General features: G+C 35.1%; 1 protein-coding gene across 32 annotated transcripts in view; it reads left to right on the top strand.

The window, feature by feature from the left end:
- The window catches only part of LOC145265633 (calcium/calmodulin-dependent protein kinase type II delta chain-like), a 705488-nt gene that overhangs the window by 370099 nt on the left and 316036 nt on the right, over positions 1–19353 (top strand). The window lies entirely within an intron of this gene.

Below are 19353 nucleotides of genomic sequence, written 5' to 3'. Positions count from 1 at the left end.
TCTAAGGAACACGTGAGTCCATGTCGCTATGTCCTTCGGAACCAAAGATTTAATGGTCTGTTCCCTAGGGTGCATCGGCGGTAGCTTACTGAGATAAGCTCGTAGTCTGTTGACATATAGAGCTGTGTCAGTTGATATATCCTCTATCGGGGTCAGCATCTGACCTGGCAACGATAGAGGTGCTCCATAGACCAGTTCGGCTGCGGAATATCCCAGGTCCTCCTTGATTGATGCCCGACAGCCAAGAAGGATGACCGGTATGTACTCGCTCCATCGCTGTTGATCAGGGTAAGCGCGTAATGCAGCTTTCAATTGGCGATGGAAGCGTTCTATCATCCCATTTGAAGCAGGGTGATAGCTTGTTGTCCGAATGCGAGTGATCCCGAGGATCTTGGACAGTTCCCGGAATAGGTGGGATTCGAATTGTGCACCACGATCAGTGGTGATTGTAGTGGGAACTCCGTAGCGCGATATCCAGCCTGATATAAGGGCTCGCGCTACAGATTCAGCCGAAATGTCACTAAGTGGGATGGCTTCTGGCCACCGTGTGAAACGGTCTATGCAGGTCAGGAGATAAGTGAATCCCTGACTGACCGGCCATGGTCCAACCAAGTCAATGTGAACATGGCTAAACCGAGCGTCTGGGGTGCTGAATGTTCCAAGGGGTGCGCGGATATGCTCGTGCACCTTTGATTTTTGGCAGGATACACAGGAACGTGACCAAGCAATGATGTCACGCCTCATGTTAGGCCAGAAAAATCTAGCTGTAATCAGCTTTACTGTGGCTTTGCGTCCGGGGTGTGCCAGGTTGTGTAGAGTGTCGAAAACAACTCTACGGTGGGTCGTTGGAACGAATGGTCGAGGTGAATCCGTTGAGGTGTCACAGATGATCTGCGTGTCAGAAGTAGGCACGGGCAGATATGCGAATTTGCAAGTCCCGAATTCAGGTGACGATGGATCCAACGTGTCCAGACTTGGCTGGTCCAAGGCCATCTGTTGCAAATCGATATCCGATGGTGAGGACAGAGAATTGATGGGCAGGCGAGACAATGCGTCTGCTGCTGCGTTCTGCTCACCCGCGATATGTCGGATATCACTAGTAAACTGCGAAACAAAGTCCAAATGACGTGTTTCGCGGGGAGAATATTTGTCCGGCTTAGCACGCAGTGCGTATGTAAGCGGACGGTGATCGGTGTAGATCACAAATTGTCGGCCCTCGAGTGAATGTTGGAAGTGTTTCACTGCGAGGTACATTGCCAGTAGTTCGCGGCCAAACGTGCTGTAACGTTGTTCGGCCGGTTTCAGCTGTCGCGAAAAGTATGCTAGAGGTTGTAACTGTTGTTGGTGCTGCTGTTGCAGCACTGCACCTACAGCTGTGCCCGATGCATCAACGACCAGTGAAAACTGGGCATCGGGTACAGGATGTGCCAGCAAAGATGTCGTCGCTAGTTTATTTTTCACTTCAGCAAATGCTCTAAGTTGGATCTCATTAAGTGAGATCTGCTCGTTTTTCTTCTTCCTGTTACGTAACAGGTCGGAAAGAGGAGCTAAGAGATCCGCACAGTGTGGGATAAAGCGTCTGTAGTAATTCAACAGACCAAGGAAGTGCCTAAGTTGGCGAAGTGAAGTGGGCGGTTGAAGGTCTTGTAGAGCCTTCACCTTTTCCGGCAACGGAGATATACCGTCTGGGCTGATAATGTGGCCCAGGAAAACTAGTGACGTAACACCGAAAACACATTTACCAGGGTTAATCCTCACTTGGTATTGCTGAAACCGTTCAAAAAGTAGGCGGAGGTGAGTGACGTGTTCCTCAGGTGAGGCACTAGCCACGAGAATGTCATCTATATAGTTATAGACGAAATCTAAATCACGCACTACTTCATCCATAAAGCGCTGAAAAGTACTGGCAGCGTTACGTAGGCCGAAAGGCATAGTAAGAAATTCAAACGCTCCAAATGGGGTTGTAACCGCAGTTTTGGGTATGTCGGCCGGATTCACCGGGATCTGATGGTAAGCCTTAACCAGATCTAGCTTAGAGAAAGTCTTACAACCATGCAGAGAGGAAGCAAAGTCCTGAATATGCGGGATTGGGTAACGATCAGGTACCGTCATGGCATTGAGTCGTCTATAGTCCCCAGTTGGACGCCAATCTCCGTCTCGTTTTGGAACCATATGCAGAGGGGAAGCCCAAGGACTGGACGAGGGGCGTATAATTCCCAACTGTAGCATATGATTAAATTCTGCCTTCGCTGCTTTAAGTTTATCCACAGGAAGGCGACGAGGGCGTGAGAACACAGGAGCACCTGTGGTCTCAATATGATGTTTTGTGGTGTGCGTGGGTTTGCTCACCACAAAATTTAAATTGGTTAACTCCGGGTAGGAGTGTAGCACCTCATGGTATGGGTCATTTGCAGCGGCAATGAAAAATACCGGGCTGATAGATGGGGCATTAGATAACGAGCCAGGGACGGAAAGTTCCGTGCTAGCGTCTATCAGCCGGCGTCTGCGCATGTCGACCATTAAATTAAAATTATGCAAGAAATCCGCGCCTAGTATGGGGTACGGTAGATCTGCTACAGTGAAAACCCACGTAAAGTCTCTCCGTAAATTCAAGTCCAGAGAACGTGAAATTTGACCGTACGTGGGGATAGGTGAATGGTTCACCGCTTGCAGTGTTATCAATGACACTGGTGGCCTTTCTTTAAGTAGCCTAAGTGGCCATATACTACAAACAGCGCCAGTGTCTACCAAGCAACGTGCTTGAGATTTTACGTCAGTGACGAAATAGGCACGGTTATTTGCATTTTGTGGAAAGTTTGCCGTGCTCGTCTTTCCACAATTTAGTTTCCCTGGTTGTTAAAAGTGCAGGGCATTTTACAATTCCGTGCTTCAGCGCCATAGCGACTATGATAAAAACATAGTCCCGGCATGTTTGCACGGCGACGGTGGTGCGGGGAAGATGAGCGGCTTTTGTAGCGGCGTCTGGGTGAGTGCGACCTGCCCATATTGAGCTTGCTCACCTCTCTAGTGAGGCGTTCGATGGCCGTTAGTATAGCCACCGATGTAGCATCCTGTCTTACATTTGCGGTGCCTGCGGGTACCTCAGCAGGCTGTTGTGGAATCGCCGCGGTGGTAGGCCCCCTCACAAAGTCCATGACCTTGTCCGCCGATGCTGCTACTACATCGACGGTGTGTTTTTCAAACATTGGCGCAAGTATGGCCTTTACCTGCGCCGGCAGCCTTGAGAAAAAGAGCTGCTTAATTAAGGCACTGTCAGGAGGGACGTCCTCTGCCAGTTCCCTCATTCTACGGAGTAGTTCCGTCGGCCTGCGGTCACCTAAGTGCTCGTCATGGACCAGCGTTTGAAAACGCTTTTCCGCCGACACGGACGTCCGTAGTAGCACCTCCCGTTTTATGCTATCGTAAGTGGAGTTTAACGGGGTGTCCGTTATTAAGTCCTTGACCGCAGGAGTCAATGACGCGGGGAAGGCACTGAATAAAATGTGCAGCTTCGTTTGCTCTGACACGTTGTTCGCCGCAAAATAAGACTAGAGTTGAGCAAACCAGACCCGGACGTCCCCAGCGAAGGCAGGCAACGTTGTCATCGTCACTACCGAAAGTAGATACCAAATATTTAAAAAAAAATATATATATATATAATGTATCCGAAATCTGAAAGGACGCCGAATATGGACCACGTGGAGAAGAAAGGAGAAATATGGAGAAAATACAAAAAAAAAAAATTTTAACAGGCTAATGGGGGAGGAGAAGAAAGAAACAAAATTACCATGAAATAAAGCTAAAACAAAATTATATCAGGAAGAGCCGTGAAGCAAAAAAAAATGTGGACAATATGGGTTTTTTTTTTTTTTTTTTTTTTTTTTTTTTTTTATAAATGTGTGTGAACCTGAAGATAAATGAACTCTTTAAGTACTTACATTTTGGCCGAAGAGTGCTAATGCGGAAAAACTTCGTGAAGGTTCTTTTTTTTTTTTTTTTTTTTTTGTATGCTCCTTAGTTTATAATGTATATATATATATATATATATATATATATATATATATATATATATATATATAACGGGAAAAAAACGATAAGGAAGAGAGGGAAATAACGTCTTTTTTTTTTTTTAAGTTTTAAATGTGCTCTCCCGAATCCGTTGTCTGTTTATGTGTGTGGTTGGAAACCATGTGCTGGTTTTTAAAATGCGCGCCTTACCCTGTTAAAAAGCGAAAGAAGTGTCTGTTCGGAAATGTGTTATCACGACGGAGTCACCATTTTAGGGAATTTCCCTAATAAAATAAAATAACACAATTCTATGAACAATGACAAACAACTTCTTCAACTTAACAAGGGAAAGGTTTATTTGCAAAGCGTACTGAAGGAAGAAAGTAGAGTCGGGTCTCCACTGCCTTACGAGGTAGTTACAACCCGCGGCTGTCGTCAATACCTTTAGTAGGAGCAGCGAAGAGAACAGGCGTCTAGCCCCGACGAAGGCTGGTAGCGTAAGAGAGAGTTTTCTTCTGGGACCGGAAGCTGTCTGGTCCCTAGGGGTCAATTTGTATTCGTGCGCAAGTCCTCAGATTGGACAGTCTAGCGCCTCATCACTCACTCAGAGGAAGCGAATGCGCGAGAAGAAAAGGGGTCCATTTGTGTCTGCTACACATACTCGTCATGAAACTAAAATGTCATATTCCAAAAATTACGTGGGTTTGGCTAGTAACTTTTCTACTTCGCTAGTAAACAAAGATATTTGGTTGTCCAAGATCAGCTAAAGATAAATTTGTCCATAGAGCCCTGTAATATCAATTTGGTATGGACCCGAAATAATGCAAAGAAAATGACACTGAAGATGAGAACAGTAGTCCGATGAATCCAAATATGTGAAATGTTTATTCAACTTGAAAAACAAATAATGTCAAGTGGTCTAGTGTTACACAAGCACAAGAAAAACTGGCTGCAATGTATTTGCTATGCGGCCATGTTTTGTGCTCTTGTACCACTCAGCATTACTTGTTTTTCGAGCTGAATCAGCATTTTACATTAAATAAAAACATTAAAAATTTATCCAGCTATATAGAAGAGTAACTTATCTTGCCTTTGGTAACATTTATGTGTTATATATTTCATTTTACTATCTGTTTCAAATCTCTGTGTTTTGTAAAACAACCCCTATTTTTACACACTCTGCAAGGGTGTGAGATTACCCTAGGGTGATCCGAAAAAAAAAAAGGTAGGATAGTAAATAAGTATGTTAACATAGATGGGAATGAGATATAGGTCAGAGGCATGAGTAAGTATCGCATTTGGATTTTGATTGTTTTGATAATTTAAAGTTTAGAATGAGGATTGAAAGTGTAAACATTTTATTATTTTAAAGTTTATTGACGGATGAATTTATTTAAAACAATTGCAGAAGTATCTCACCGATCGAAAGAGGATCAGGGGAAGGGGGTATCAGAGCAAGACTGATGACTAAAGTTGGATGTTCTGCTTTTTGCACTCTCCTCAGTTAGGGCTTGGGAGTTGATTGTATTGGTAAAGCAGAGTGTGCTAAAATGAATGTTGCAGTTAATTGTATAAAAGAGATCTATCTGGTTTTCGTTGTTCATTTCTGATGCAACATTATTTGTATTTTTGAAGCTAGTAAAAAGGAGGAGACACTATACCTCAATTACCACAATCTTCAAGGTGCATCAAAAGAAGGGAAGATGGCATGAGAGAAGAAGGGAGGAGATCGTGTGGTACAGAGGATATGGAAAAGAGAGTAGGAAAACAAAAATGCTATGAGACGAGGGAATACAAAATTATTTTTTTTTTATAAGTAAAGCAGTCAAGCATAATCAAGGGCGACCTGATGGTTCCCTTTTAATTAACTATTTATTTATTTATTCTCCATTTTAATGGAAATCGCTCCAGACAAGGCATGAAGCCACTTGATGTAGATAACAAATCGAAAAAATTGTAAATAAACAAATAGTAACAAAAAGCAAGATAAGTTACTCTTCTACTTACTTGGATAAGTTTGTAGTGTTTTAACTTGTTTTAAAGTGTTTTACAAGTAGTGCCGAGTTGCTAAGTTAAAATACCCGTCATTTGAAGAGTTTCAATAATCATTCAAAAATCAAAAATGAAACTAAACACTGATAGAAATCCACCTAATCTGACAATCGTTTTCTGTTTTTGTTCAGCTCTGTATTAATTATAAGAAATTGCTTTTTCACATTTTTGAGTGATATAACCTAGTATGGAATGCCTTTTTCTCTTCCCTGCAACCTTTTTCCCACAGAAGAGATATCATGAACTTGTCTTTGCTCTATCACTATTTTCATGGCAAGTGCTCATATGAACTCCAATCTATGGTTCCCCCCTTATCAAACTTTCACAAAAAAACACTTGACTATCTACAACCACTATATATGATTTTCCCAACTGTCTGTGCCTGAATGTAAATGCAGATTCTATGAACAAAGCTTCTTTCCCAGAACTGCCTGCCTTTGGAACACTGTTCCGCTGGCATGCTTCTTTGTTACATACAACATGGTAGCCTTCAAATCTAATGTAAAAAGTTCCTGTTAAGCCATCGTCATAAATAATCAAATTTATACTCAATTTACACCATAAGTGATTACTACACTATCGCCTCATATTCATTGACCTTTATCCTTGTGGCCTTCGGGCTTTGATAAATGGTGATTCCCAAGAAAAAAAAATATATATATATATATATATATATATATATATATATATATATATATATATATATATATAATTTCCCTATGTGGACTGAAGCCACACTAAAATGATGTGAAAATCACCCCTTCTCATTTCCGCGATATCATAAAAAACTTAAACCTCCAAGGCGTGTGGGCCTGATCTCATCCCTGCTATACTAATTAAGAAATGCTCAGCTGAGCTAGCCCCCATACTTTCCAAGCTGTACGATAAATGCCTTGCTGAATTTTGCTTCCCTAATAGCTGGAAGATGGCCTCTGTGGTACCAGTGTACAAGAATTTTGGTGAAATGACTGACCGTCTCAGTTATCGCCCTATCAGTCTCCTCTCTCTCTCTCTCTCTCTCTCTCTCTCTCTCTCTCTCTCTTCGCTAAAATCTTTGAGATCTTGTTTAATCAAGCACTAGTCTACCACCACACAAAAGCAAATCTTCTCTCTGACAAACAATATGGATTTAGGAAATGTTGTTTTCCTACAGATATTTTTAGTCATCTCTGAATGCATATACCATGCACTGGATAAGGTGGGCGAAGCCAGGGCAATAGCCCTTGATATATCCAAGGCCTTTGATACAGTTTGGTACAAAGGGCTGCTAATGAAAATTAAATTGTATGGTATAACTGGATGTATACTAAATATAATTAAATTCTTTTTAGACAATAAGACCATCCAGATTGTCATTGATGGACGTACAGTACATCCAAGCAGCATAACATTAATGCAGGAGTGCAATATGGGTTGATTCTTGGACCACTATTATTCCTGGTATTCATAAACGACCTCCCTGATAATGTGTCCGAGATGGGTATACTTGCTGATAATACAATGCTCTATAACATGCACAGGGAAGAACAGATATACATAAATCTAAGACAATAGCAGAATCATTAGAAAATGACCTCTATACCTTACCGTAAGTCGCTACAATAAATTTACTGTTTCAGTGTCAGGCAACAAGAAACCTCTGGTCTTATTTGAGAGTCATTTCAGTCATGAGGTTTCTTGTCATCTGACAATGTCTTTTAAGACTGAAACAGTACATTATTGTAGTGACTTATAGTAATGTTTACCTAAATTGTATAAAATAAAATCTTATTCTTTTTTTTAATTAGAGCAATATCAAAAACCTTTTTCAAATTCAATGTTTTTAATTTTTGAATTTTTTTAACCTGAAATGTATATATAAGTGAGAATGTATGTGTGATGACATTTCTCAGCGGATTTTTGATCTACAGATTTGAAATTTGAAATAGGGTATTCAGACATCTGGAAAACTTTTTAATCCGTATTCATATGGTAATAATGGCAGCTAAGGGATCAAAATTGAAAAATTGGTACGTGGGGGTAATCAGATTTTTCTCTATTTGTCAAGTTTCACGATCTCTCGTGAAACGGGACAGCTTCCTCATGTTAAGAATAAGTAGGCTTGAAAACACTTTTTAAATATCGTGGTTAGCTGGTCTAATGGTTATCGTACTTGACTCACTGTCTTTAGGTTTTAGTTTCAATCTCGGCTCCAGTATCTTTTTTTTCTTTTTTTACTTACAAGAATAAACTGTTTAGAAAAACCATAATACTTGCATGCATATGTCTCAGTGTCTGTATTAATATTTATAATATTTATGCATATTTTATGGCCAGGCAATGCCGGGTGGCCTGTTAATATATACATATATATATATATATATATATATATATATATATATATATATATATATATGAGTAAAATGATTCATAATTTATAATTAAAAATCGGTTTCAAAAAGGACAAACAAAATCAAAATCAATTATGAATCATTTTACTCAATATTAAAATATCTCTAGGATATCAAGCTTATTATATATCTACATTGCAACAAGCACTGTTTTCCTTTAATTGTATTAATGCATTTACTAATACATTAAAATAAACTCTGCTCTTTAAAAGGGGAGTGTTCAAATGAATAGCAATTGTCTGATATGATGGTTTTCACCGCATTGATCAAACCTGATATTGCTGTCTGGACGTCCCAGCGGGAAAGCCGAGGAACTGACTCCACTCCAGTTTAGTTTCACTTTGTTCAGCCTTTTAGTATAAATAAACACAGGACAGAGCAGAATAGCGCATATTTTATAAAAGTCAATCAAAATAAATCTAGACACGACATCCCTTTGTAGATCGTAGATATTACAATCTAGACTGTATATAAACAGATGTAAGAAATAGTAACCTCTCAGAGAACCCCTGCAAAAAAAAGCCTTTTTGCCTTTTGTCTATATAGATTATATTGGACCCAATATATAGTAATGATTTAAAGTTTTTAAAAAATTACTTGTGCACCACCACTGAGAATTGGAACTAAAACATTTAGCTTATGATTTATTTTTTCCTCTGCCATTAATGACTGAACTATGAAGACATGTTTGCTACAAGGCTAAAAATTAAAAAATGAACCAATAGCTACTATGTTATGCATGCATATTCATAATGCCAGCGGTCAACCTTCACCTGGCAAATTTCATTTCTTTAATTTTCACTTTTTTAACCCAAATATAAAGTTTTGCATAGGTTCAAATACCTTATATATGAATTTTCATATCTGTAGACCAAAAACTCTTGGAAGATTTTGGTAGGCAAAATTTTTTAAACAAAAATATATATGTATACATAAATATATATGGAAAGAGTTTGGTATTTACTGTAAACTTTTTATGCAAATATTACGCCAGTATAAATCATGTAGAATATCTGCATTAATATAATTACAAGTAATAGTTAATCAAAGATGATCATCTCATAAGAAAACCTAAAAAAAAAAGCTAATAGGGAATTAATCAAAATGAATGTTTAAAAGAATATGCAAATTAGCTAAATCTTTTGCTAGTGAATGCAATTCCACAACCCATATATAAGAAAGCTGTATTTTCTATTTACAATAAATAGAAAAAGGTTTTTAATATGAATATCAATACACAAAAAAAAAAAAAAATTTATAGGAGTAAAGATATATATCAGAAAAAAAACACAAGGCCAAATACTCTTTATGTTTATAATTAATTTTTCATATTATTAATAACTGTATACAACATAATCCCATTGACACAATGGTTCTACTTGGATCACTAAAGTTAAGCAACGCTGAGCCTGGTCGGTACCAAGTAGGTGACCAGTTAGGAATAGCAAGCATTATATGTAGGGGGATGTTGACACCTCCCTGCAAGAGCTGCAAAAACCTAACATTGTCATCTCCCTTAACAGCGACATACATACGAATGAGGACTGCTTGTGAATTTCATACTCCCATAAAACTTCCTCCGTCTAGGGTGTGTGCTGCTTCAATATAGTACAGTAGTAGTATTAATTACTAGCCTGACCTCCATGATTGTTAAAATATAAAAACAATTACGTCAAGAATAATTTTTAATTTTCTTAAAATAAAATTAAAATTAAAAAAAAAAAAAAAAAATCTGTAAAAATTTTGGAAATTCAGTGATTACTAGATTTTCAGTAGAATTTTTAATTCTGAATTTTTCTTTTTAAGTGACTTTCATGTTTGGATGTTATTTACATTTTCGATTTTTTATTTATAAAATTCTTCAGATTTATTGAATGTAAAACAAATAATTTCTGTATCAGATTTTTTCTAATATGGTGCTTGTGTAGATTAGTGATCTTTTAAGCCAACACATTTCAATTGTAAACATTATTATGTACTTACTTGTCATGTCGAAATTAGTATAAATTACAAAAAAACGATCCAGTAGAAAAATAATTACAAATAAAAATATAATTTATCAAATTGTCAAGTTTTATCACATTAAAACAATCAAACTCGATAATTTGATAAATTCTGTTTTTACTTGTAATTATTTTTGTGAAAAAGTTGTGCAATCAATTCAGTACAAAAAACTGACTTTTCTCCCTTGACTTAAATTAAGGGTCCATTATTTTTAAACAAAAGATGTTCATGTAATCCTGGCTGATTTTTTTTTTTTTTTTTTTGTTGTTTTTTTTTTTTTTTTTGTTTTAAATACATCTAGCCCATTTACTGGATCATTTTTCATGATTTTTATAATTTATACTAATTTTGACATAATACGTATGTAATAATGTTTTCACCTGAAATCCATGAGTTTTAAATATCACCAATCTACAAAAGTACCTCTAATACGTCTTAATAATACAATTTTTGTTTTTTTATACAGACGGTTTTTTTTGTTGTTTGTTTGTCTTTAGTTATTTTAGTTATAACCATTTAAAATAATGTGGATTTTTTTTTTTGCTGTACCATAGTCTATATTAATGCACTGTATGTAGTGATTAGGCTTTAATGCGAGGGCAATAATATTTTAAAAATGAAAAAGAGTAACCTCCCTTGACAATTCTGTATGCATGCACTCACAGATACGCACTTAGCAGGGCTCTACATTGCGAGTGAAATAGTCGCATTTGCGAGTAATTTTTCAAAGTAGCGACTAGATATAATGAAACGCTTATCTTTTGGCGATTGCATTTCTTTCACTGACAATTTTCCAAAGCTCACTACCGAATGAAAAATATCTTAACTTTTTTTTTTTATATAAAACGAACAAAGTTAAATTATTTAAACAATTAAAGTTTAATAAAACAATATACTCTTTTTTTTTAACGAAGGCTGTTTAAAAAATATCTAAAGAAATTAGAATGTTCATACTTTCAAGTATCAACATAAAATTTGTTGTATATTTAGAATTGCACTTATTAAAAAAATACAGAAAAATATTTATGATGTACATACTCATCACAGAACAAAGATGTCATATACTAAAACTCACGGGGGGGGGGGGTAGTAACTTGTCTATTTGGCTAATAAACGAAAATATTTAGTTGTCAAAGGTCAACTGAAGATAAATTTGTCCGTAGAGCCCTGCTTGGTAAAATCAATTTAATAGAACCACTTCTTCCTCTATAGAAAAACACTATCCTCACATATCACATGCTCGTTCTAAATATGACACATGACCAAACTGACACCTTTTTTCTTCTATTTGGGATCGTGTCTAACAGGGGAGAGGGATGACTATGAAGAGATGAGCAGCAAGATGTCTGTTCACATTACATTTAAACTTCTGTAGGTTAGTACAGTCAGATAAGCAGAAAACAGGAAGGGAATTCCAAAGTCTAGCAGTTCAAGAGAAGAAACTATTCGAATAGAACATTTTCCAGCATCTAGGGACCTCAACAATGAAGGGGTGAGATTTTGTTGCTTGTCAGGTTAGTCGGGAGTAGGTACATTGAGAGGACACAAGTGCTATGAGTTCATCAGAGCACATTTTATTAAAATACTTGCAAAACAGATGCAGGGATGTGACATTGTGATGGGATAGCGGTTGGAATCATGTTTCAATAAATTTTTGAGATAAGGATTATTTGGATTACTATTCTCATCTTGGTTCTTATTTGTTATAACCTCCAACTTTCTTTGGGTGTGACTTTTCAAAATTGGGAAACTTCTAGTCAAACTCTGGAAATTTGTAAAGAATTTTGAAATGAACCCTTTATTTAATTCATGTGAATTTCTTGAAAGTGTAAGCCAGGGCTTTATGTTGTGAGTGAAACAGTTGCAGTTGCGAGTAATTTTTCCAAGTGGCAACTAGAAATCATGGAACACTTAGTTTTTGGTAATCGTGTTTTATTTTTATATTTTTTACCGACAATCTTCTAAAGCTTATTACTGAATGAAAAATGCTTTTTTAATCTTTATTTTTGTTAAAAAATAAAACTAAAAAGTCAAATTATTTAAACAATAAAAATTTAATAGAACAATATACTCTTATTTTTTAACAAACACTGTTTAAAAAAAAAAGATGTCAATAAATTCAAATGTTTATACGTTCAAGTCTCAACATAAAATTTGATGTATATTTAGAATTACACTTATTTAAAAATACAGAAAAAATTTTATGTTGTATGTACTCATCATGGAACGAAGATGTCATATTCCAAAAATCACGTAGGTTTAGCTAGTAACTTTTTTATTAGGCTAGTAAACAAAAATATTTAGTTGTCAAATAAAGATAAATTTGTACGTAGAGCCCTGTAAGTTAACAAACAGTCCTAAGTGACAGCTATCTAGGGATCAAAGATTCAATCTTTACAACAGCCGATAATAAAAAAGTAAAACTAAAATGGTCAACTGTAGTCAAGGGTTGCTCAAAGGTTCCGTTTTCATTAGCTATTACACCAAAATGTTCTGGAATGGCATCACTCCTTTCTCAGGATTACTCACATTATAATGCTGAGTGTTTAGCAATGGGGCATCAATTGCCATTTTTTTTTCTTTAGTATGACTCTAACAAGGATTGAACCCAGTCCATTATTGAACACTTATCATTATCCTAAATGGGCTAGTCAAAACTAAAAATAAAATATACACTCTTATGAGATTGGGACTGAAAGAATGAGACCAATCTACTTCTGTTTATTAAATAAAATATTCAAACATGATACGTGCACCTCAGTTCAATGTAAAAAATTCCAAAGTTCAAATAAAATTAAAGTTCTGAATTTTTTAGATGAGGAATGATTGCTTATATCACTTGAATTGATTGGACTATTGTTCTCATCTTGAATGTTATTTGTGCAATATTTCAGTTGGTTTCGCCTTTAACTGTGTTCAGGCATGTTGGTTGCTGTTTGGATAACAAAGGAGAAAAGTTACTGCTTCTCTAGATATTTTCGTATTTTTGGAGTTGGTCTCTATTTTATGGTTGTGGTTCCGTATGTGTGAAAAATTGGTTGACAAAAGCAAGGCAACTCTAATAAAGATCGACAGGAGATTATCTCCCTTCCATCGTAAAAATTTTAAAGGTTTACAATTTTTGTCAAACAATTTTTTTCGAAACCACAGCCATAAAACAGAGACCAACTCCAAGAATATGAAAATATTTAGGGAGCCAGTAACTTTTCTCTTTTCTTTCCCAAACAGTTAATATACCTGAAGACGGTCGAAGGCCAGACCGACTGAAACATTGCACAAATAATACTCCAGATGAGAACAATAGTCCGATGAATAGAAGTAATCGAAATAAAATATTACAAGTTGAAAAGATGCATCCAAAGATGGTCAGAAACTGCAACAACTGAAAAATTGTGACTATAACAACCAAGATGAGGATAGTAGTCTGAATAATCCAAATGATACTAATCCTATTACATTTCTGACTCTTTGAGATGAGGATTGATTATTCTTATTATTGTGATTCTTCAGACTACTGTTCTCATCACGAACCCATGGCATACTTGGTAAAATTTAGTTGTAAAAGTTACACTTTTGGAGGTTAAAGATTGCAGGTGACACTCAAAAGACAATATCAAATTATTTAGAACTTCTACACAGTCATGGCTGACAGAACAAGAGCATACTACTTCCATTGATTAAATAAAGATTACATTGACCAAAACATTGTAAAAATAACACTGAAGATGAGAAAAGTAGTATAAAGAATCCAAATAATGCAAATACTAATCCTAATCGATGGATTCTATGCAAGTTTTGTATAAATGGAAATTACATTTTCTTTTTTGCTTATTCGTCAAAGCAATTGTATTTGATAGCATGTTATCAACACACTTGTAAGAATTCCTTTGCCTCCATTTCAATTGAGATTATTTACAAGATAAACTGGATTTTAATTTATGATTCATTACTGCTGATTTGTAACTCTCATTAGTAAAATGGCTGACATTATCAAAATTTTAATTTGTTTTTGTCATTTTTATATTCATAGTGTCCATGTGTGTGTATTTATAATCAGACATATGTTGCACATCTATCCTCTGCCTGCTCATAGAATGTGTGCATACACACACACACACACACATATATATATATATATATATATATATATATATATATATATATATATATATATATAGTGTAGTATAATAATTCTCCAAGTTCCAAATATCAAATTTTCTCAGTTGGTCATTTATTACTTTTCAAAAGGTATCCAGTAAATCATTGTTTCATGTTGCGACTAACAAGTCTGCAAAATTATATTATTGCTGCATATTTAGTCACATACTCTTCAGATGTTTACCTTACCTTTATCTTACTGGAACCCAATAAAAAGGCTTTTATTGCGCTTAGACTTTTTTCTAAGTTTACAAAATTTATGTTAAAAAAGATTATTTTCATTATCAAAAACTTTATGAGAATTTTTTTTAACTCAACACGATTGGCATATACAAACCGAGTATGTTTCAAGTAAATGATTAGCATCTCTCTCTCTCTCTCTCTCTCTCTCTCTATATATATATATATATATATATATATATATATATATATATATATACTAACAGTTCAGTCCAGCTATGCTTGGGCTCCATGTACTGTTCACAACTTTATGAGCATATATATATATATATATATATATATATATATAACTACATTTACTCACATAAAATTAATATACAAAAGTATAAATTTATGTGTAAACTTTAAGCATTTACTTCAAAAGTGCTCAATAGCTAGTTAGTAAGTTATAAAATATATATGGCGATTAAGCTACACTGAATATTCTGCGTTTCATCCACTCTAGGACTCTTCAGGCTTATGCGAAGAAGAAGAGTCTTAGAGTGGATGAAACGCGGAATATTCAGTGTAGCTTAATCACCATATATATTTTATAACTTACTATATATATATATATTCTTCCGAATAGATTTATCCCACAATCAGCTGGTATGGAAACCTGTGATTATAAGATTTACAAAATATTACTGGTCGTAATATTCTATGTATTATCCCAACTAAATTAAGAGATGGTAGGCATCGAAACCCTATAGGATAAGGAGATAAAATTTCTAAAGTATTCTTTGTCTTACTTGGAATAATAAAAAATTCTTGATTTAAATAAAGGTTTTTTTAATTTCATTGAATCACTGTAATTTGCTATATATATATATATATATATATATATATATATATATATATATATATAATTAAAAAATTTGACTCCTGTCCAGGTTACCTACATCTAAAATTTCACATGCTTAGACCTAAAATTAGCAGAGGAGTTTGGTAGAGTCTGCAAAGGTCAACTCTTTCAACTGTAACTTCTTGGCAGCCAAATTTTCGCCCCCCAAAAACGATTAAAAGCTTGCTGCATGTATGAATACCCTTTATGTAAAATTTCAAATGTTTAGACCCAAAATTGACTAAATAGTTTGCTAAAGACCGCAAAGGTCAAATCTTTTGAACTTTAACCCCCTTGGTAGCCAAATTTTAAGCCAAAAACTCATTAAAAAAAACTTGCTCTATGTCTGAATACACTTTATGTAAAATTTCAATCTGAGAGGTCAAATTTTTTTTTAACGTTGATCCCAATTGTGACCCCGTAACATTTATTGTTTTGGGCTCAAATCAAGTTAAAACGTTTGATCTATGTCCAAGGAACCTACATCTAAAATTTCAAATGTTTATACCCAAAATTGGCAAAGGAGTTTGATAGAGTTTTCAAAGATCAAATCGTTGAACATTGACAGCCAAAAAACGATTAAAAAGATTTCCCCAAACCTCAATACCCCTTCTGTAAAATCTTGAGTCTGTAGACTGAAAATTGACAGAGTAATTTAATAGGAAAATGTACACACACACAGACAAACACACAAACAATTTCACTTTTATAGATATACTAGCACGGGTGCCCGGTGTTGCCCGGGTGTTTGGAGGTGTCTGTTGAGCAAAAAAACATAAATAAATAAAGTGGTAGTAGGAAGGCAAGCTCGAACCCGTACGGCGAAGGAGGAAAATAACGGGGGAAAAACATGACGTCTTTGCTGTTATGACCACTGGCAAACCTGAAGTGCTGTCAGTTTAAATTAAGGCTAGACAATCGAAAAGAGGGGATGACTTTCGAAAATAAAAGCGAAAAACGACCCCTCCCTGTTGAAAAGTGCCCAGTTGAGAATGAAGAAATTAATGTTTTTAGCCAATTTTTCGGTATTTGTTGTCTGAAGGGTCGAGCTTCAAAACAATACTGATTTTGCATAGGGAAATGTACACAGACAGACAGACACACACACGCACACACAGACAGACAGGCACGTTCACTTTTATAGATACAGTCCTGGTCAAAATCATAAGACCACTTAAGAAAGTAAGTGTTTACGCATAATATCGAATTTTTAATCAAACAAATGGTTGAAGCCATTGTCAAAAGGGAAAATGTGATGGAAAAAAATTAAATCTGCTTCATTCGAAACCTTAACCCTGATCTAATAATCATTTTTTAATAAACAAACATTTTCACCTGGTCAAAATGATAAGACCACTTTAATAAAATCGGCTAGTTTTGAAAAAATGAATACGAAAAGCTTTCTATGTTACTAAAAGCAACTTGTTAGTGGATAAAAAACATCTTACTAAATTATAAATGGCAAAAGGGAAACCATTATCAGAGTTTGAGAGAGGAAGGATCTTTGGGCTTAATAGGTGTGGACTCTCCCGTAGATCCATAGCAAACGAAGTGAATTGTAGCAAAATGGTCATCACAAATTTTTTAAGAAATCCAGATCAATATGGGCACAAAAAGAGTCCAGGTCGACCAAAAAAAATAACCCCATCACTGGATCGCCGTATCAGAATTTAAAAAAAAAACTCCAGTATGAGCTCAAGTCGATTGAAAAGCCAAACAGCAGCAGAATGTAGTCCAAAAACCATCAGAAGGCATCTGAAAATGAAGGGTTTCAATCATTTAAAGCGACTGCAGAAACCACGTCTTCTTGAACAGCACAAAACTAACCGACTTAAATATGCCGCCAAATACCAGACTTGGGATGAAGAGAAGTGGGAAAATGTAATTTTATCTGATGAGAAAAAGTTTAATCTAAATGGTCCAGATGGATTTCAACACTATTGGCATGATAAAAATTTGCCCAAAGAGACTTTTTCAACTCTGCATAGTGGAGGAGGGTCTTTAATGATCTGGGGTGCTTTCTTGTCAGCTGGGACCCTAAAGTTACAAGTAGTGAAAGGCCGGCAAACATCATTGAAGTACATTTCAATGCTTGAAAATGCTTCTATCAGGACTGAAGGTTCACGTCTGTGTGGAAGAAATTGGATTTTCCAGTAAGACAGCGCTGTGATACACACTTCTCGACAAGCACGAGAATACTTTTCTTCAAATAATATAGAATTGTTAGATCATCCAGCATGTTCTCCGGACCTCAATCCCATTGAAAATCTTTGGGGATGGATGGCAAAAGAAGTGTTCAAGGATGGAACCCAGTATGATTCGATAAAGGAACTTTCTGATTCAGTTTTCAGTACATGGGATAAAATTCCTTCGCAACTGATAAAAAACTTAATCGCAAGCATGCCGAAGAGAATTTTTGAAGTAATTCATAATAATGGAGGCTATACTAAATGCTGAGACCCATTTTTAGTAATTTATAATTGCCTTTTGTTAGATAAATTATCAGTGGTCTTATCATTTTGACCAGGTGAAAATTTTTGTTTTTTAAAAAATAATTATTAGATCAGGGTTAAGGTTTCGAATGAAGCAGATTTCATTTTTTTCCATCATATTTTCCCTTTTGGCAATGGTTTCAACCATTTGTTTGATTAAAAATTCGCTAATATACGTAAATGTTTACTTTTGTAAGTGGTGTTATGATTTTGACCAGGACTGTATATCTACTTAACTAAGCACATATTTTTCTTTCCAACATTATATTATCATCCTTTTTTTCTTTCTAAACCAAAATTTTTCTGGTGAATATATACATGGTATTAGCATAATAATAATCGACTGATTCTGCGTAATGGAACACATCTGTAAAATATGTACCAAAATTTTAACGTGTTGAAAGAATATTTTATCTATGCACGGTTGTTATATTTAAAAAAACATCGAGCTTCTAAACAAAAAGGATTGGGATACACAAAGTGTGAAATATAATTAAAAAAATAATCAAATTTTACCAAAAACACATGTATAGGTTAAGAATCTATTCGAGGATAAAAATCTGCAGAATTTTCACTGGGTTTATATAATAGTGCTCAATAACAAATAGAGCTATTTATATTAATATTTATGTATACATGTACAAGTTTTGCTACACTGGCATGATAATGTTTCGATATGTAGTTATTAATAACTAAGATTTTGTCAGGTGAAAAGTCTGTCTTTATTGAGGTGTTCTTATTGAAAGAAGCCTTTTCTTTCAATATGAACACCTCAATAAAAAGCTAGGCATACTTTTTGCCAGATGAGATCTTAGTTATTAATTACAGTTCAAAACACTGTCATGCCAGTGTAATGAAGTGTGTACATGTGTGTGTGTATATATATATATATATATATATATATATATATATATATATATATATATATACATATGTAGATTTTGTTGATTTTTTTTTTTTACACGATATTAAGGTTATTATCTCCACCTTGGAGATCGAGTGTTTTTTTTTTTGTTTTTTTTTTAGAAAGTCGCTCATTTTTTATTTGGACGTAAATAAATAATAATTTATTATTTATTTTTTTAAAAAACAGTAGTCTACGAACATGCATGTTTCGGGGCCTTACCCCTCCTCTGTGTGTGTGTGTGTGTGTGTGTGTGTATATATATATATATATATATATATA

This window comes from Euprymna scolopes, chromosome 40 (genome assembly GCF_053919585.1).
Source record: "Euprymna scolopes isolate OS-2025 chromosome 40, ASM5391958v1, whole genome shotgun sequence".
Classification (NCBI taxonomy): domain Eukaryota; kingdom Metazoa; phylum Mollusca; class Cephalopoda; order Sepiida; family Sepiolidae; genus Euprymna; species Euprymna scolopes.
Note: the sequence above shows the minus strand (reverse complement) of the source record. Positions and strands in the feature narration are given on the sequence as shown.